Below are 20,009 nucleotides of genomic sequence, written 5' to 3'. Positions count from 1 at the left end.
ATTATGTGGCTAATTCTTAATCAGATGAACTGCCAATGTCACATGCAGTTGAGTTTTTTTTCTTCTGCATATGCATGTAGAGGAGAGGAGAAAAACAAAGAGACAACATTGACCGAACCTACTTCACCAAGGAAGGGCATCTTCAATTTGAGTGATGCTTTATTGACACATGATTAGTTTATCTTGATGAACCTTGTTATACATTAAATCTCACCGCATTCACACAAATTTCATTTTCTTTATTCATGAATGTAACCATATATGGGGAGGAATGAATCTTGAGGTGCATTGGTGGCATCTGAGAATTCCATATATAAACCTGGATGAGCTTTATGTAGTTACACTGCATGCACGTAGGGAATGCATAAATCATTGCTTGACTCCCTATTTTTGTTAGATTGACACCCTTTGATGCATGGAGGGAGAAAAATACCTTTGTATGATTATTCTCACTTGGTACATTGAGAGTTGTGGTACGTTATCCTTATGGATATCTGGGAATCACTACAGGATTTAAAGCATAACCCGCCTAAAATCATCTTGATATATTAACAACCACCAAAACACTTTTTCTTTGTTTCTATTTTATTATATATATATATATATATATATATATATATATATATTTATTTATTTATTTTTTTATTTTTTCATGGATGATATCAGGAGGGTCTGAATCCTACACAAGTGATTTCAACTACCACAACAAACTCTATGAATGACTATACATTTTGAAGCATTATAAAGGATTGAATATTGGGCCTGATTCAAACCCACTTGCGAGCGCATATCGCCTGCAAGCGGGTCGATGGTGGGCTAGTGTGAACATGCGGCATGCGCAACGTGCGTGTGCAAGCCCTGTAGTGAGTGAGAAATCACTTGCTCCGGGACTCACAGCAAAACGGGGCGGCTGTCGATGTTGATCGACAGCTCGCCCAGTTTTGTAGGCGGGGAGGGGGGGTGGCTGAACAAATGTAAGCATTCCTGAAGGAACACCTGCCATTTGTGGGTGGCCCTACTGACATCACGAGTGATGTCAGTAGTGGACTGCCTGCTCTATTAGAGCAGGAAGTCCACTTGGGCTTGCGAGACCTGAGACCCTACCACAGTTTCTCCTCGCAAGCCCGATGGTCGCGATAATCGCCACCATCTGCCTGCTCGCACTAGCTGTGGGTGGGCACCCACAGATTTTTGAGCGGACAGAAAAAAATTTAAATAAAACTCCTCCCCGCCCTGATTCAGAGCGTGTACTCGCAAATAGCGAGCGCCTCTGAATTAAGGCCATTGTCATATATATATTTTTATTTTTTTATTTATGTATATCCAGCACCATCTCATGCACAGAATTTTATTTTTGTCTATCTTGATGAGAGTGTGGCGACACTTTATTTCTGTGGGTAGGCTGCAGGTTTTGCGCACACCCTAAATAGAGACACCTTTATATTTAAATTTAAATCATAACTATTTGAACAGTACAAGAAGTTTAAAAAAATATTTAGCCTAAAAGCTTTTTTCCACACAATCTCAAATTTTTCTGAAAAAAATTTAAACTTGGGATCTGATTGAGAGACGAACACTATAGTACAGCTGCTGCATTATTGTATGCAGCGGTTGTGCTAAAATATTCAAAAGCGTCTTAAGTAGAAATCTTAAGTAAAAATATGTCCACTGTCGGCTTCTCTGACCTTCTGATGAAATGGATCAATCGTGGGAACACTGGACATCTGAGTAACTGGATATTCAGGATGTCTTGCAAAATCATGCTTCAGGGGCAAGTGAAGTGCCACTGACTTCAGCAAACCCATGGCCTCGTTTCACAGGGTTGTGGTTAAATATTACAGAGGTGTGCCATGAGTCACTGGGGCCTGGTCTTGTGGCAATCCTCCATCTCTCAGTATCCAGCCAAACAGATCACCAAGATGCAGAGCTGCTCAGCCTGGCTTTCAGTCCCTAACAGACCATCAGGCCATCAGCCCTTTTGTCATTTGCCAGAAGAGCCAGATGGTCAGTATGGGCCTATGTGTATGTTTACTGGTATACACACCTGCAGTCAATGCAACCAACGATATGATCAGCTATGTAGCACAAAAGATAGATCTCCAGATCCAGCCCACTTAGTACCCAGCACATGCCATTTCGTCACTACAACCAATTAGTCCTCAAATAGAATTTCAATAGCTGCATGTGGGTATTAGCAGGCTGGAGTACTGAAAAGTTGTGGTAACTGAATGTTATGGGTCGTCTACTTAAAGTTTCTGATGACTAAGTGAGATGGTTCTGATAACTGAGTAGGGAATGTGGAAATTGAGTCTGATGGGAAAATCAATGGATGGTTGAGGGACTGAGTTGTTAGGCTGTGGTGACAGAGGGCCTGATTCAGAGCCGGACGTTCTGAAAGGGCACTCGCTCTGAATCAGGGCATTTTTTTTTTTTTCGTATGGACTCCTGGCAGCTCGCATAGCTATGGGTGACCACCCACAGCTATTGCGAGCGGCCAGGTGATGGTCGCAATGGTCTCGACCCTCGCGACCATCGGGGCTTGCAACAAGACCCTTGTGGTAGGGTCTCGTTCCCGCAAGCCCCAGTGAGCTTCTGGCTCTTAATAGAGCTGGAAGCTCACCACTGTCATCACTCGTGATGTCAATGGGGCTGCCCCAAAATGACAAGCATTCCGTCCGGAATGCCTCCGTTTGGCCAGCCACCCCCCCTGCCCGCCTCCAAAACGGTGCAAGCTGTTGATCAAAATCGACAGCCGCCCCTTTTGGTGCGAGACCTGGAGCAACAGAGCACCCGTCGCTAGCCGGGTCTCGCGCATGCGCACGTCAGAGCCAGCTCCGGCGTGTGCATGCACAGTGGCCAAACATCGACCCACTCGCGAGCGCATAGCTCTCACGAGTTGGTCTGAATCAGGCCCAGAGTGTGGTGTTTTTTTGTGGGAATCTTGAAGTTGAGAGGACACCTGAAAGTAAGCAGCAAATATTATTATTATCTTGTGGCCTCTCACCAGCCCTAACTAAATCACTTAAGGAGTAAGGAGGAAGCTACAAATAAAACACACAGAAATGTACTTCTCAATATGAGTCTGTTACACTTTGAAGAAAATAACATACAGTATTTATATTTTCATATAAATGATTTTCCTGGTAACCTCTTCCTCAACGCTGTTATTACTTCCTTATTTCTAAGTGTATAAATTAATGGGTTCAGCGTTGGTGCAACAGTGGTATAAACAGCAGCTTGGATTTAGTTAGTATCTGAAGAAGTGGAGGACTTTGGCTTCATGTATGAAATCATTGCTGAACCATAAAATAATGTTACAACCATAAAATGGGACCCACAAGTGGAGAAAGTTTTTTTCTGTTCTGCACCAGAGGAAAGTCTTAAAACAGCTCTAATTATTTTAATATACGTTGTAAATATAAACACAACTGGTATAATTAACAATATTATTCCTCCAATGTAGTTTACAAGTTCCAATGCCGAAATATCGCCACATGCTAATGCTAGAACTATGGGAATTTCATACTCAAAATTATTTATTTCATTATGTCCACAAAGATCCAGACTCCATGCAAGAACAACACCGGGAATTGATATTATAAAACTACAAATCCATGTTCCTGTGGCTAGCTTGATGCATACAGACCTGCAAATAATTGTTGTATAATGTAGTGGGTAGCAAATCGCTATATATCGATCATAAGCCATTATGGCTAACACAATACATTATCCTTCTCCCAGAACCAGTGATATGTACATTTGTGCAGCACATTCTGCAAATGAAATAGTTTTTTTAGCAATTAAAAAGTCCCTCAGCATCTTGGGGTATAGTTGCTGATGAGTAACAGATATCCAGAATGGAGAGGTTGGCAAGGAAAAAATACATCGGGTACTGAAGGCTGGTGTCTGCAATTGTTACCAAAATAATAAGGAAGTTTCCCAAAATTATAACCAGGTACATAAATAAGAAAATATTAAAAAGGATGATTTGTGCCAAAGGGTCATTTGTGAATCCAAGAAGGATAAACTCTGTGACCAATGTGCCATTATTCACAGCCATTCTAAAAAAAAAAAATAGTATTTATTTTTTTATATTATAAACATTTCAAACACATTTGATTAATTTTAAACTAATCAATACAGTCTGTCTATGACTTAATGATATATTTCCAAAGGTTTGATATATAGGTGATTCCATTAAAAGAATTACAGATACTAACTAGATGTTTATATTGCAAGGACTTTAAAGTTATGCATATTAGTACTTTGGACCTCATTCAGAGTCGGTCGTTGCGGCCGCACGGTCGTACACCACCGATGTTCGCTAAACTGCGCATGCATAAAGTTCACAATGCGCGTGCGCAAACTAGCTGTTACGATCAGAAATTTCTCTCTCCTTGAACACAGCCAGGTCGGTAGTTTGAGTGACAGATTGAGGCGTTTGTGGGTGGTAACAGGGGAAGGTGCTTGAAAACGGGGAGTGGAGATCCGAACGCAGGCGTGCCTAATTATGCGAACGGCGTTTTATGGGAGTGCATAATTAACAAAGTAGTGTCATGGCACACGTGACATGGGAGGTTTGTACACTGACCTGATCGTAGTGCTTAAGAGAGGGTATGGTCAACCTTAAGCTTTACGACTAGCTCCGATGGTCTCAATTAATCCTTATATGCCCGGAGATGACGTGTAATGCGTACGAGAAGGGGGCATATTTTTTAGTCTTACGGCCGCATCCTCCCCTTGGTCGGCCAGCTACCGATCCGATCTTAAGGACGCAACTTGTGAGTGCATCATTTGCATATCTGGCCCCTTTTCCCTTACGACCGTGCGGCCGCAACGACCGACTCTGAATGAGGTCATTTATGTGGTCAATAATTTTGTCATGTGACATGTTGTGATATTACATATTATGCATCTCTGCTCCAGTTGAGAGCACATGGAGCATAGCTAACCTCTGCAATTAGAGAGGTGGCAGGTAGTGACTATGATGGGAGAATGACATGCAGAGACTGAGATCCTCACCCAGCCCACTTAAAATATATGTCACAAACTCTCAGATAGATAATAGATGCTTGCCTGTACTTTGGGATTGACTAGACCCAGTTCAGTGCGCAGTTTGGTGCGCAGTCTAATGTGCCAGTGGTATTCACCAGGGAACCCCACAAGGTCATTTGGAATTTGTAGCATCCTACATGCAAGTCGCGATCCTCTGTCTCAGTTCCCTAGTACAGATGTCAGTGTACACTGGAGCATGGTAGAGTACATAGTATGCATATTTATTGTCAACATGCCGGGTCAGAACCAGACGGAGGAAGCAGTACCAAGAATCAGACGGAAACAGGTCACGGAGAATAGCCAAGGGCAAAAACCAGAATACCAAGTGCAGTACCAGGGTAGAGATGGAATCAGGTCACAAGCAAAGCCAAGGGTCAGGAATGAGCAGTAGGGAATCACTGGAGGTACAGCAGGAATGGTGGAGTTTGGTTTGGGAGACTATACCCTGGCACAGGAGTTCACTCAGGGACTTCCCTAAGTTGGGAGGAGGATTGAATTTGGCACCTCCTGTGACATCACCCAGAGGTGCGCTTGTCCCTTTAAAATATATGATGAGCAGCTCACGCGGTCCTACGGGAGCCACAGCCACAACCAAGAAGCTGTTGGGGAATAACTGCAGCATGCCCCAAGTAGCTGAAAGGAAAGGAGAGCTAGGCAAATCTCACAGCAGTTGGTGCCAGGGACCTCCAGCTCACTGCCCCACAGACATACTCTGGCACCAGTGCTGCTGGACCCGGTAAGTAGACACCAGGGTTCGACTCACTGTGACAATAATTTTTTGAAGGTAAAATTAAAAAGACTATGAATTGTTTTTATTGTTATCATTACAAATCATATTGCTTCACCCTGAGTGTTTCCATGGCCTAAAGAGGATCACGACAACCTAAATTATTGCCTAACTCCTTCATAAGTTTTAAGCCTACTCTGACATCAGTAAAGTAGATGGACCTTTTGAAAGCAGGTGTGGAGCCAAGGTGTGTGACCGCAGATGGGGTCACCAAGAGTGTGAAGTTGGAGAGTAGGTTTTTGACTATTAAAATATTAGAAAAACAGTGACATAGGTGACTGCATTGCAACAGTCTGGGGAGCCTTCCGAAATTGTGGGACACAGCTTTAATGAATAGAATATATATACTCCCCATATTAGACACCTTGGTATAATCCCACTTCACTGTTTCCACTTCTAAATGTGAGTGTGATTCCCTTAACATAAGTAGAAATAAGAAGACATGAGGAAGGTATTCATGGGACACACTGTCCTCAGCGGAGGAGCTATTAAAATTCACAGTGTCCATAATTAAAGAGAGTGTTGCTTCACTGAAAGCAGAGGGGAGGCTTAGAAATAGGGTAGGTGACATCTGCTGGTTGGTGGCTGGTCCCAGGGGAATGGCCAGTCAGCCACCATGACCTTGAAACACAACAATGGACTGTCAACAATGGACTAGCCACAGAGCTCTCAGTAATGTGAAGTATAAAGTTCTTACAGAGAATAAATCCCAAGCCTCTTACAGGTGTACTGCCTCACCCTTTAATGAGGACCATGACTACATTGGGAGTGGCAAGGAGTAAAAGCACAAAGAAAGCATCAGCTGTTAAACTTAAGGGAAAAGTTATTGAAGAATGTAATAATTGTTTAAAAAAAGGAAATTGCTACCATCCCATACATGACCCACAGTGGCAAGGAAAGCCTTAGACCAGGCCATGTTTACAGGGTCATAGAGAATGGACCAGGTCCGGGTACTGTAGGGTGCGTGGCCTGATCGTATAGGTATGACTACATCCCCTACAAAAAAAATATGAAAAAATATTAATTGTGGCACCTCAGTCAGGTGCAGATCACAGGGGGCAGAGGGTTGGCATGATCACTGTAATTGCTCTTCCCCACCCATGCACATGAGGTGCAGACAAAGGCCCTTTATGCTGACACTCAAGAAGGGGTGTGGGAAGGTGGCAAACCTGGGCCCCTTCAATAAGCCTGGGTAATTTGTACCCACTCCTCCCCCTCTCAGCGCCTCTGCATGTTTTGCTAATCATGGTCCTGCTACTGCTCTTACACATAGTCATGACAGTAGAGAGCTGGTCTGGGCCTCAGTTATATTTGGGGGGCATGGCCTAATCTCAGGTGGCATAACCACGATCCACTTAGGAAAAAAATATATCAAAAATAATTGCAGCATAGCTTCATGCTGGAGAGGAGGGGCACTGTGAGCCACTTACCCAGGAGTAAATCATGGGGGGGGTGATCAGTGTGATTGCTCCCCATCCACCCCCACACAGGAAGAGGAGACTACTGCTGCTTCTCAGTGGCAGCAGCCTCCCTAGACCCACAGCAGCCCAGTAAGGCTGCTGACAGGTAAGACTCTTAAGATGGAGTGGGGGCTATAGCGGACCCATCCAACCAACCTGAGCCCTGATAATTAGTACCTGCTCCTACTCTCTCTTGGCAGCCCTGCACATAGTATTTTGTCCAGTGGGAAAGTGACTGTCTGTTAAGAACAAGCATATTCTGTTACTTCCAATGTACCACCTTCTAGCTCTGACTGTAATGTCGCCTCCAAAACAGCCTTAACAATGTATAAAAAGAATAGACAATGTCAATGTAATAGTGCCCTCTTCTACAAGTACTCAACCATTTGTAAATGTGAGGTTGAGTAAGAACGATGTTGAATGAGACACAAAAATTGAGGATGCTAGAGTATTTGGAAGTTGTTAATGTGTAACTGGATGAGGGGGTAATTAAGATCTGGTAACAACGAGCAAAATGATGCAGAAGAGAAAGCTAATGAGGACGATTAATGAAAATCATGCCTTGGAAAAAGGAACAAAAAATGTTGGAATATCATGTATAGTATCATGTATAGTAACCGGCAGTCCAGCTACCAAAAGCATTGGTAGGGACCTAATTTTCTACTACTTTGGGACAACCGCATTAATTTAGTTTTGTATTTTCTCTTAAACTACTGCTCAGTTGTGCAACATTGTGTTGTAATTCAAGCATGAAAGTGAGGGTACATTGAGACTGCCTTAATTTTAATATTATGATATTAATTAATATTACTTTTATAAGCCATCTGTGCATTAAAACTATTTCTATCTAAAACTGTTCAATTTTGGGTAGAATGCAATAAATTAAACATTATATAAAATATTATCTGGGATGTGAAGTTGCTCCAAATCTGGTGCATATCAGCTTGGACTTTTCAATATAAGTGTTGTCAATCTGTGGGAAGGATCAAGGAAATTACATCCAGACTGTAACATACAACGTCAGATCCCACCACACCCACCCCAAGATTTGTAAAACATAGGAAGCCTGGTTTAATGTTTAAGTCATGTAGAGTCTAAAAATAAAAATAAAAAAAATGAGTGAAAATTGGGGGTCGGGGGAGGGCATTGCCACTGGCATGTCTTAATTAATTTAATTACTGTATTTTGGGATATTTATTCATTTCACTTTTATGTATTCTAATTAGCACTCAAAGGTAATTGAAGTCTTTTCTATAATCAAATAAATCTTTATATTGTTCATTTCATAAACATTGTATAGCTCAAAGGACCTCATTCAGAGTCGGTCGCAAGCGCCGATGCGCTCGTAACCGATTCGATGGTTAGTCCTGTGCACGCGCAGCGGCCGAACTGCGCGTGCGCAAGCCCCGGAGTGACAGAGAAACTCTGTTGCTCCGGAGCTCGTTACCAAAGGGGTGGCTGTCGATGTTGATCGACAGCTCGTCCCGTTTGGTAGGCGGGCCTGGGGGGTGGTTTGCAAAACGGAGGCATTCCTTAAAGAATGCCTACCGTTTTGTGGGCAGGATCACTGACATCATCAGTGATGTCAGTGGGGAGTTTCCTGCTCAAATAGAGCAGGAAGCTCCCTGGGGCTTACGAGCCGAGACCCAACCTTAGGGTCTCGTCGTAAGCCCCGATGGTTGCGATGGTGATGACCATCGCGACCATCAACCTGGTCAGTCGTCAAGCTGTGGGTGGTATCCCACAGATTAACTAACGACCAGGAGGCCTCACTTCAAAAATGAAGCGGCCGCCCTCATTCAGAACGAGCGGTCGCTTCTTGCTACCGCCTCTGAATGAGGTCCAATGTGCTTTACATGTTTTAAATTAGAACATGTACATATCAAGTAATAAATAATACTCATCTCAAAACATGTTATCTAATAAATAATTTCATAAATGCCATTGACAAAAAAATGTAAACAAAAAAGTTGTTTCTTAAAAAAAATGTAGCGGTAAATTTAATAAGATGTGAGTTTTTAGAAGTGGAGGCGTTGCCCAAAGCAACCAATCAGATTGTAGCTATTATATTCTAGAAGGTGCTATTTAAATGTTAAGCAGATTCTGATTGGTTGCTATGGGCAACATCTCCACTTCTAAAAACTCTCATCTTAGTAAATTTACCCCTTAGACTCTCTGAATTTCTAATGTTCAATGGTAAATTATTCCAAGTGGTGCAGAATACATAATAGATGCGTCTACCTTTTACCTCTTGGAATACAGAACCAGATACATCACACATTTACTAATACTTAAAAATACATTTAAAAAAACAATCAAAAATTGTCTGTTAGTAAATGTGTGTTTTAGCCCCAGGAACACACATTCAATCAAAATTGAATAACATTACAATATAACAATAATTATAACAATATACCCGCTATGAGTTTTTACCGTTTTAAATTTCAGAAATTTACATTTTCCTCAAAAAAAGTGACACTACTGTACATGTCTATGTGCTTTAGGTCGCAAACCAAAAACTCTGATTTCTTACTACTCAATTGCAGAAAACTTGAAAACATCCGTTGCCTAATATCTTCAATACATTTTAACAGTATTTCTAAACCTGATATTTATTCAGGCTTCACTGAGATATACTGTTGTGTATCATCAGCAAAGCTATGAAGTTTTATATTCCTTGCTCTCATCACTTCTACTAGCGGCAACTAGAGCATACATGCCTACTCTCCTGGGAGTCGTGGGAGACTCGCATCCCACCCAAATCTCCCGCATCCCACCCACTTCCTAGTGAAGTGGGCATGATGGGGAAATTTTCCAAGCAATTTGCTGGTCCGTTGGGAGGGGGCAGGGCTAAATGATGTGAATTGCTGCGTTTAGCCCCGCCCCCTCCCCACGGACCCGCAAATTGCGGGGGTTTTCTTGTCAAGGGGGTGGGCCTTATGTCGGCTATAGTCAGGCTCTGCAGCCCGAAGATGAAAGCAGCAGGTCCCCTCCCGGGAAGGTGCAGCAAAGAGTCAGTAAGTATGAACTAGAGATGTGCACAAACCCATGTGTATTAGTTTTGGTCCTAATTCATCATTATATTTTGTTTTTTGTCAAAACCACCATAAAGTGTTTTGGTTTGGATTCAGTTTTGGTCCGGTTTAGGATTTCTTAAAAAAATTGCTAAAAATTTATAAAATATTTATACAAATTGATAAAACAGTTACAATTGTGTAATTTGCAATGAAAAACCCGAGTTTGGTGTTTTAATCCGAGTTACGAACTGACTACAGAACCGAACTGGGACTCGATTCGATTCAAAACCCCAAAGTGATTACGAACTGGGACTCAATTTGACTCCTCAATAGCATTATTTGTCCTCAGATACTCATATAACTGAAAATAAACCACATTTTCTGAGATTTTATTAAGGAATGGTAAACTACAAATAGGGCTATAATTACCACGTATTAGTAGATCAACAGTTTATTTCTCAACATTGGTTTTATTATAGCTGGAGGATGAATGCATATGCAATAGTGGTGAAATGACACCCTGTGTTTCTGATAAGGTGGGATGTGAGCAGGGAGGAGGGTTGGGACTCATTCTGGAAGCTGCAGAACAGACCAATAATGTAATGAGTGTCTCCGTGTCTCCTCTATGTCATTAGAAGGTGCTCACAGCTCAGGGAGGACTGATATTTGTAGCTGTCCATTCCCATGGAAGATTTTACTTTTGTTATAAAACTTACATTGTTATTTCAAAATTAAAGATATTTCATTGAAAGAAAGTTCAAAAAAAAAATTACAGTTTACAATCCCTAACTTCAAGCTGCTTAGCAATTAAAAAGCTACTGCTCTTCAGATTATTATGGCCTATATCAAATTCTATATTCTATAAATAGAATGTAATAATAACACCCATATGATGAACAAAAGAATGAACAATTAAATATATTCCTTATCATCACAGGTGTATTTATAATGGCTGCTGGGGCCCCACTTCCTGCACCCAGAACATTCTTAACTGGTGTTGACAAGTAGGTTCCCCCTGTTATGTGGCATTATCTTACCAGTGTCATCTTCAAAAAGATGGCGGTACTCACATTGAAAGCAAACTTGTACACCTGTGCCATCTTCCCAAATATCACTGGGAAGGTGGCGTCATGTACTGTAGAAGGGAGAACTCACCTGCTAGAGAGGTAAGAATTGGAAGGGCGGGGAGAGCTGCACCTCATATCCCATATCATTGGTTGTTCTTACTTGTGTAATATATGTATTTATTTCATTGAAAATCTGCACAGATGATTTCAGGTCTGGATTAGAGGCCAAGCCAAGAATTGCAAAGATAGCAGAATAATTTCACCATTTTACCACGTTTTATTCATAACACAGGGCCTGATTCAGAGCCGGACGCTCTGAACGAGCGCCCGCTCTGAACCAAGGTGTTTTTTTTTTGCGGCCTCTTGGCCACTCGCATAGCTGTGTTACCACCCACAGCTTATGCGAGCGGCCATGATGATGATCGCGATGGTCAAGACCATCACGACCATCGGGCATGCGACGAGACCCTTGTAGATTTGCAGTTGATTCCTACTTTTCTTCCTATGTCTATATACGTCTATTTTGAATCAGTGGGTAGCACCTGTTAATTTGGAGCAAGCACATGTTGACAAAACATTGGAAAAACATGAATAGCTAAAATTACCACCCCTCATAGATCTATTATACTTTACCTGGTGCAAGTTCTCCTTAAAAATCTATTACAATCTATGTACCTTTAGGGTTGCTAAACACAACCATTTACAACCTCCTCAGGGATTGATCAATGAAAATGCTTGCTCTCTCAGTGGGGCATCCAATGCCTGATATTATCGGACTACCTGGTGGATTTTCTCTATTTTTGTGAATTTTAGGCAGAATATAGTAAGTAGGTGTTTTTGGATTTGTTATTCTCAGATATTCCACTTCTGTTTTTGTTATAATTTGATCTTTATAAGCGTTTTCAATAAGAGTTTTGTATTGTTTTAAAAAATTGGCAGTAGGATTAAAGATTAGTCTTTTTTATAAGTTGTTGTCTCTGATAATTGTCTATATGCCTCTTTCAAATATAGTTCCTTAGCCCATATTACGATACTCCCTCCTTTGTCGGAGGGTTTTATTATTGTATCCTCCCCTTTGTATTTCTTTCAAAGTTTATTTTTCTTCCTTATTGAAATTGTGCCCATTTGTATAATGACCCTCTTCTAAAATCTTATCAAATTCTTTACTCACTAGGTCTACAAATACTTGTACCTGAGGGCATAATAATGGGTTAGGGAAGAAAGTTGACTTCTTATGTAAGAGAGGTCTATGGGTAAGGTTCACAATTTCATCTTGGATCAAATTTTCCATGGCTAGACATTCCAATGCTTCAAGAGCTTCCCTATCTTCTAAATCAAGATGGGAGATAGGACTCGATATGTCATCTGAGCTTATATCTTTCTTCTCTTTTATTGCAAAGAATTTTTTTAATAACAGTTTCCTGGCAAATAATTTAAGATCTTTTTGTAATTCAAATCTATCCATGTTTTTACTGGGTGAAAAACTCAAACCCTTTGAAAGTATTTTAATATGTATAGGATTAAGAGTACGACTGGTTAAATTAATGATCTGCAATTCATCATTGTTTAGAATTTCTTGTAAGGTCTCCTTATCCTCTGTGGATATTTTTCCCAGTCTCCTCTGTCCCTCTTTCTTATGTTTCTTCCCTCCCCTTCTGATCTTTTTGAATCTGAGGGACCTTGTTCTCCTGGGCCTCGATCTAAAAAACGAGCTTGTTGCCATTTGTTTAATGGTGTATCACTATGTCCCTCACTTTCTGATGTTTCAATATCAGAGGAGCGATAGTTGGTTGTATTTTCTACATTAATCTTTTTAGGTCTTAGATTCCATCTGATGACAGAATTTTGGATATAATCATTCTTATCCCTTAAGAATTTATGTTTCTTTCCATTAATTCATTTTCAAAGCGGTCTAGATCATTTCTGTATTTTTCATACATTTTGTGAAATTCTTCTTCCTTTTCAAAGGGTTTTAATTTTTCACTTACTCTATTGATATCTGCTGTATACTGTTCCATCAATTTTGTATCATGTTTTACCAAGATCATCATAAGCTCCTTTGAGCACTTCAATAGAGCAAGTTCCCACTCCTTTCTCAAATCCTCCTCTAATTCAAAAGAGGGAAATAGTTTAGGTCTTAAACCACGTGGGGTCATCTCAAATTTGATGTAATTTTCAAAAGTTGTTTTGTTCCAATATGTTTTGGTCTGTTTATACAGAAGATTTTTTAATTCCATTAAGTTTTCTGACCAATGTTTAGATCTCCCTATTGTGTTACAATCACTAAATAGAGAGCTGTGGCCTTCATTCCATCTTTCTCTTCTATTATCTACTTCTTTACTCAGACTAAAGTCTGCCATTTTATACTTCAACCTCTTAGTAATGTATAGGATATCAATTATATTTAATGATGTCCTAAAAAAAATTATATATATTTACAAATAGTTGTTATATATTTTGTTTGTTTTTTATTTATTTATAATCCTGTGTTGGGAGAAGAAATGGTTGTGTTTAGCAACCCTAAAGGTACATAGATTGTAATAGATTTTTAAGGAGAACTTGCACCAGGTAAAGTATAATAGATCTATGAGGGGTGGTATTTTTAGCTATTCATGTTTTTCCAATGTTTTGTCAACATGTGCTTGCTCCAAATTAACAGGTGCTACCCATTGATTCAAAATAGACGTATATAGACATAGGAAGAAAAGTAGGAATCAACTGCAAATTGAGTGCACGCAAACCCTCTTTGAAAAATAAAACAATTATTTTTATTAAATATGTTTAAAAATTCTTTAAATATTCTAATTCTTTTCAATTTCTATTTATTTTATTTTATATTTATATCGAGCAATCGGGTATTGATATAATATTTTAATGCCAATTAAGGCTAATATATTTATTTAATCAAATAATTAACATAGTCATACCCATAAATAGGGCTTCATAAGTGAAATATTAAAACCACATAAAACAAAAAAAACATTAAATACATACATAAAGTGCAAGTAGAAAAATGAAAAAGATATGTGAGAAATTACATAGATATAATCAATACATTTTATTAAAAACAAGGTCGTGTGCTGTCCTTATTTGTAATTGTATTTCTTATATATGAAACTATGTTAATGATTTATATTAACAAGATGAAATAATAATGAACTAATCAAATTAAGAATGGTATGCCCTTGATCTATTATGGAAATAACATTAGAAAAAAGAGGGACCTATAGGAATAGAAGAAAGGAATATACCCTATGTAACCTTATTACTTATTGTAGGTTTCTATCCTCCCTCGTGATTGGACTGGAAGCGCTATTTAAATATCAACCTGGCGGGCGACTGCTCTATATGCCTTGATAAAGCTAACAAAGCGAAATGCGCATTGGCGACTGCCGTGTGCTGTCCTGTTAAATACATTGTGTAATTAAATCTTGCTGCTGTGTGTCTGAACCTGGAAATGACATCCGTTAATGTATTGATGAAAATTGTCCTGCTAATAATATTCATGCGAATCATACAGAGAAACTCAGTGTGTTGCAGATGGCGTCTGAGTCACGCTGATGCCGGTACTGCTCTAAAGATATCAGATCTTGAGGAAACTATTGTTTGGTCCTACCAAAAAGAATATATATTTAACTTATGTGAGTGTGTGCATGATCTGAAAATACTATCTATTAATGGTGCGGCTGAACCTGTCTTCTAATTAATTTTTATATGTGTCCTATGGAGAAACCCGATATAGTGCAGTGGGTATTCTAATAATACTGTTCCCAGTGTTGGACTCACACTGCACAATTAACAGCAGAGACTGAACAATTACAGCACGGGTGTCAGTGATCGTGAAAGAAAAGGACATGATTTACTGCAATAACGTGGGATAAGACAAACAGGGAATAAGCATAGCGGTATATCATTGCCCTTTAAACGGAGAGATCTGATGAATGACCATAATTAGACTTGGGTGAATATAAACCTGACACCAGCTGATTTAATGCTAATATGGCATAAATCAACACTGTCACATCTATAAATGGTCTGAAGTGAAGATCTCACGGCTTTAATATAATAAACAAGGGGCAAAGCAAGCTTGACACAAGCTGTTCCTGAGACAGGAGTATTAACCCATAAAAAAATAAAAAATATATATATAGTCTCATATGGATTATGAGCAAAGCCATAAATGATGATGGATTAACCCACGACAAAATATATACTATATGAATAGCAGTTATAAGCTGCAAGAGAAAAAAGGAAAAAACAGCCTCTCCTCTTTACTAAATAATAGTAGCAACATTTGTATCTATGTGAATGCAACTATTGTTACAACACACTGCATGTAATATTGAAATCCTCCTAACTTATGTCAAGGAGATAATTTCCTTGATGTTTGAGTTGCATGAATAGTATATATATATATTTTGATTAAATTAAACTATCTAAAGGACTATACCACACACAGTAATATATCTTACAGTTACAAATAAGGACAGCACACAACCTTATTTTTAATAAAATTTATTGATTGTATCTATGTAATTTCTCACATATCTTTTTCATTTTTCTACTTGCACTTTATGTATGTATTTAATATTTTTTTTGTTTATCTTGGTTTTAATATTTCGCTTATGAAGCCCTATTTATGGGTATGACTATGTTAATTATTTGATTAAATAAATATAATAGCCATAATTGGCATTAAAATAATATATCAATACCCAATTGCTCGATAAATATATAAAATAAAATAAATAGATATTAAAAGAATTATAATATTGAAAGAATTTTTAAACATATTTAATAAAAATAATTGTTTTATTTTTCAAAGAGGGTTTGAGTGCACTCAATTTGCAGTTGATTCCTACTTTTCTTCCTATGTCTCTATATGTTCCCATGGGAACGCCTACTGTCTGGGGCCGGCCCCACTGACATCACCAGTGATGTCAGTGGGAGTGCTTTTGGCTCTTATAGAGCCAAAAGCACTCCAGGGCTTGTGGCAGACGAGACCCTACTGCAAGGGTTTTGTTGCAAGCCCGATGGAAGCGATGGTCTTGACCATCGCGACCATGTATTTGGCTGCTCGCATAAGCTGTGGGTGGTCACCCACAGCTATGCGAGCGGCCAGGAAGCCGCTCCAATATTAGGTAGGATGGCCCTGATTCAGAGTGAGCGCTATTGTCAGAGTGTCCGGCTTTGAATCAGGCCCAGACTGCACAGGTATACCATACTATAAACATAGTGAGCAGGCTGCACAGGTATACTATACTATAAACATAGTGAGCAGACTGCACAGGTACCGTATACTATACTATAACATAGTGAGCAGACTGCACAGGTATATTATACTATAACATAGTGAGCAGACTGCACAGGTATACTATACTATAACAGTGAGCAGACTGCACAGGTATACTATACAATAACATAGTGAGCAGACTGCACAGGTATACTATACTATACTATAACATAGTGAGCAGACTGCACTGGTATACTATACTATAACATAGAGAGCAGACTGCACAGGTATACTATACTATAACATAGTGAGCAGACTGCACAGGTATACTATACTATAACATAGTGAGCAGACTGCACAGGTATACTATACTATAACATAGTGAGCAGACTGCACAGGTATACTATACTATAACATAGTGAGCAGACTGCACAGGTATACTATACTATAACATAGTGAGCAGGCAGCACAGGTATACTATACTATAACATAATGAGCAGACTGCACAGGTATACTATACTATAACATAGCGAGCAGACTGCACAGGTATACTATACTATAACATAGTGAGCAGACTGCACAGGTATACTATACTATAACATAGAGAGCAGACAGCACAGGTATACTATACTATAACATAGTGACCTGACTGCACAGGTATACTATACTATAACATAGTGAGCAGACTGCACAGGTATACTATACTATAACATAGTGAGCAGACTGCACAGGTATACTATACTATAACATAGTGAGCAGACTGCACAGGTATACTATACTATAACATAGTGAGCAGACTGCACAGGTATACTATACTATAACATAGCGAGCAGACTGCACAGGTATACTATACTATAACATAGTGAGCAGACTGCACAGGTATACTATACTATAACATAGAGAGCAGACAGCACAGGTATACTATACTATAACATAGTGACCAGACTGCACAGGTATACTATACTATAACATAGTGAGCAGACTGCACAGGTATACTATACTATAACATAGTGAGCAGACTGCACAGGTATACTATACTATAACATAGTTAGCAGACTGCACAGGTATACTATACTATAACATAGAGAGCAGACTGCACAGGTATACTATACTATAACATAGCGAGCAGACTGCACAGGTATACTATACTATAACATAGCGAGCAGACTGCACAGGTATACTATACTATAACATAGCGAGCAGACTGCACAGGTATTCTATACTATAACATAGTGAGCAGACTGCACAGGAATACTATACTATAACATAGCGAGCAGACTGCACAGGTATACTATACTATAACATAGTGAGCAGACTGCACAGGTATACTATACTATAACATAGCGAGCAGACTGCACAGGTATACTATACTATAACATAGCGAGCAGACTGCACAGGTATACTATACTATAACATAGCGAGCAGACTGCACAGGTATACTATACTATAACATAGCGAGCAGACTGCACAGGTATACTATACTATAACACAGTGAGCAGGCTGCACAGGTATACTATACTATAACACAGTGAGCAGACTGCACAGGTATACTATACTATAACACAGTGAGCAGACTGCACAGGTATACTATACTATAACATAGTGAGCAGACTGCACAGGTATACTATACTATAACATAGAGAGCAGACTACACAGGTATACTATACTATAACATAGTGAGCAGACTGCACAGGAATACTATACTATAATATATTGAGCAGACTGCACAGGTATACTATACTATAACATAGAGAGCAGACTGCACAGGTATACTATACTATAACATAGTGAGCAGACTGCACTGGTATACTATACTATAACATAGTGAGCAGACTGCACAGGTATACTATACTATAACATAGAAAGCAGACTGCACAGGTATACTATACTATAACATAGAGAGCAGACTGCACAGGTATACTATACTATAACATAGAGAGCAGACAGCACAGGTATACTATACTATAACATGGTGAGCAGACAGCACAGGTATACTATACCATAACATAGTGAGCAGACTGCACAGGTATACTATACTATAACATGGCGAGCAGACTGCACAGGTATACTATACTATAACATAGAGAGCAGACTGCACAGGTATACTATACTATAACATAGTGAGCAGACTGCACAGGTATACCATACTTTAACATAGTGAGCAGACTGCACAGGTATACTATACTATAACATAGTGAGCAGACTGCACAGGTATACTATACTATAACATAGTGAGCAGACTGCACAGGTATACTATACTATAACATAGCGAGCAGACTGCACAGGTACTGTATACTATACTATAACATAGTGAGCAGACTGCACAGGTATACTATACTATAACATAGTGAGCAGACTGCACAGGTATACTATACTATAACATAGCGAGCAGGCTGCACAGGTATACTATACTATAACATAGTGAGCAGGCTGCACAGGTATACTATACTATAACATAGTGAGCAGACTGCACAGGTACTGTATACTATACTATAACATAGTGAGCATACTGCACAGGTACTGTATACTATACTATAACATAGTGAGCAGACTGCACAGGTACTGTATACTATACTATAACATAGTGAGCAGACTGCACAGGTATACTATACTATAACATAGTGAGCAGACTGCACAGGTATACTATACTATAACATAGCGAGCAGGCTGCACAGGTATACTATACTATAACATAGTGAGCAGACTGCACAGGTATATTATACTATAACATAGTGAGCAGACTGCACAGGTATACTATACTATAACATAGTGAGCAGACTGCACAGGTATACTATACTATAACATAGTGAGCAGACTGCACAGGTATACTATACTATAACATAGCGAGCAGGCTGCACAGGTATACTACACTATTACATAGTGAGCAGACTGCACAGGTATACTATACTATAACATAGCGAGCAGACTGCACAGGTATACTATACTATAACATAGCGAGCAGGCTGCACAGGTATACTACACTATAACATAGTGAGCAGGCTGCACAGGTATACTATACTATAACATAGTGAGCAGACTGCACAGGTATACTATACTATAACATAGTGAGCAGACTGCACAGGTATACTATATTATAACATAGTGAGCAGACTGCACAGGTATATTATGCTATAACATAGTGAGCAGACTGCACAGGTATACTATGCTATAACATAGTGAGCAGACTGCACAGGTATACTATACTATAACATAGTGAGCAGACTGCACAGGTATACTATACTATAACATAGTGAGCAGACTGCACAGGTATACAATACTATAACATAGTGAGCCGACTGCACAGGTATACTATACTATAACATAGTGAGCAGACTGCACAGGTATACTATACTATAACATAGTGAGCAGACTGCACAGGTATACTATATG

The sequence above is a fragment of the Taudactylus pleione genome, unplaced genomic scaffold (assembly GCF_031769625.1).
Source record: "Taudactylus pleione unplaced genomic scaffold, aTauple2 ptg000286l, whole genome shotgun sequence".
Taxonomy (NCBI): domain Eukaryota; kingdom Metazoa; phylum Chordata; class Amphibia; order Anura; family Myobatrachidae; genus Taudactylus; species Taudactylus pleione.
This window is presented reverse-complemented; position numbering follows the sequence as displayed.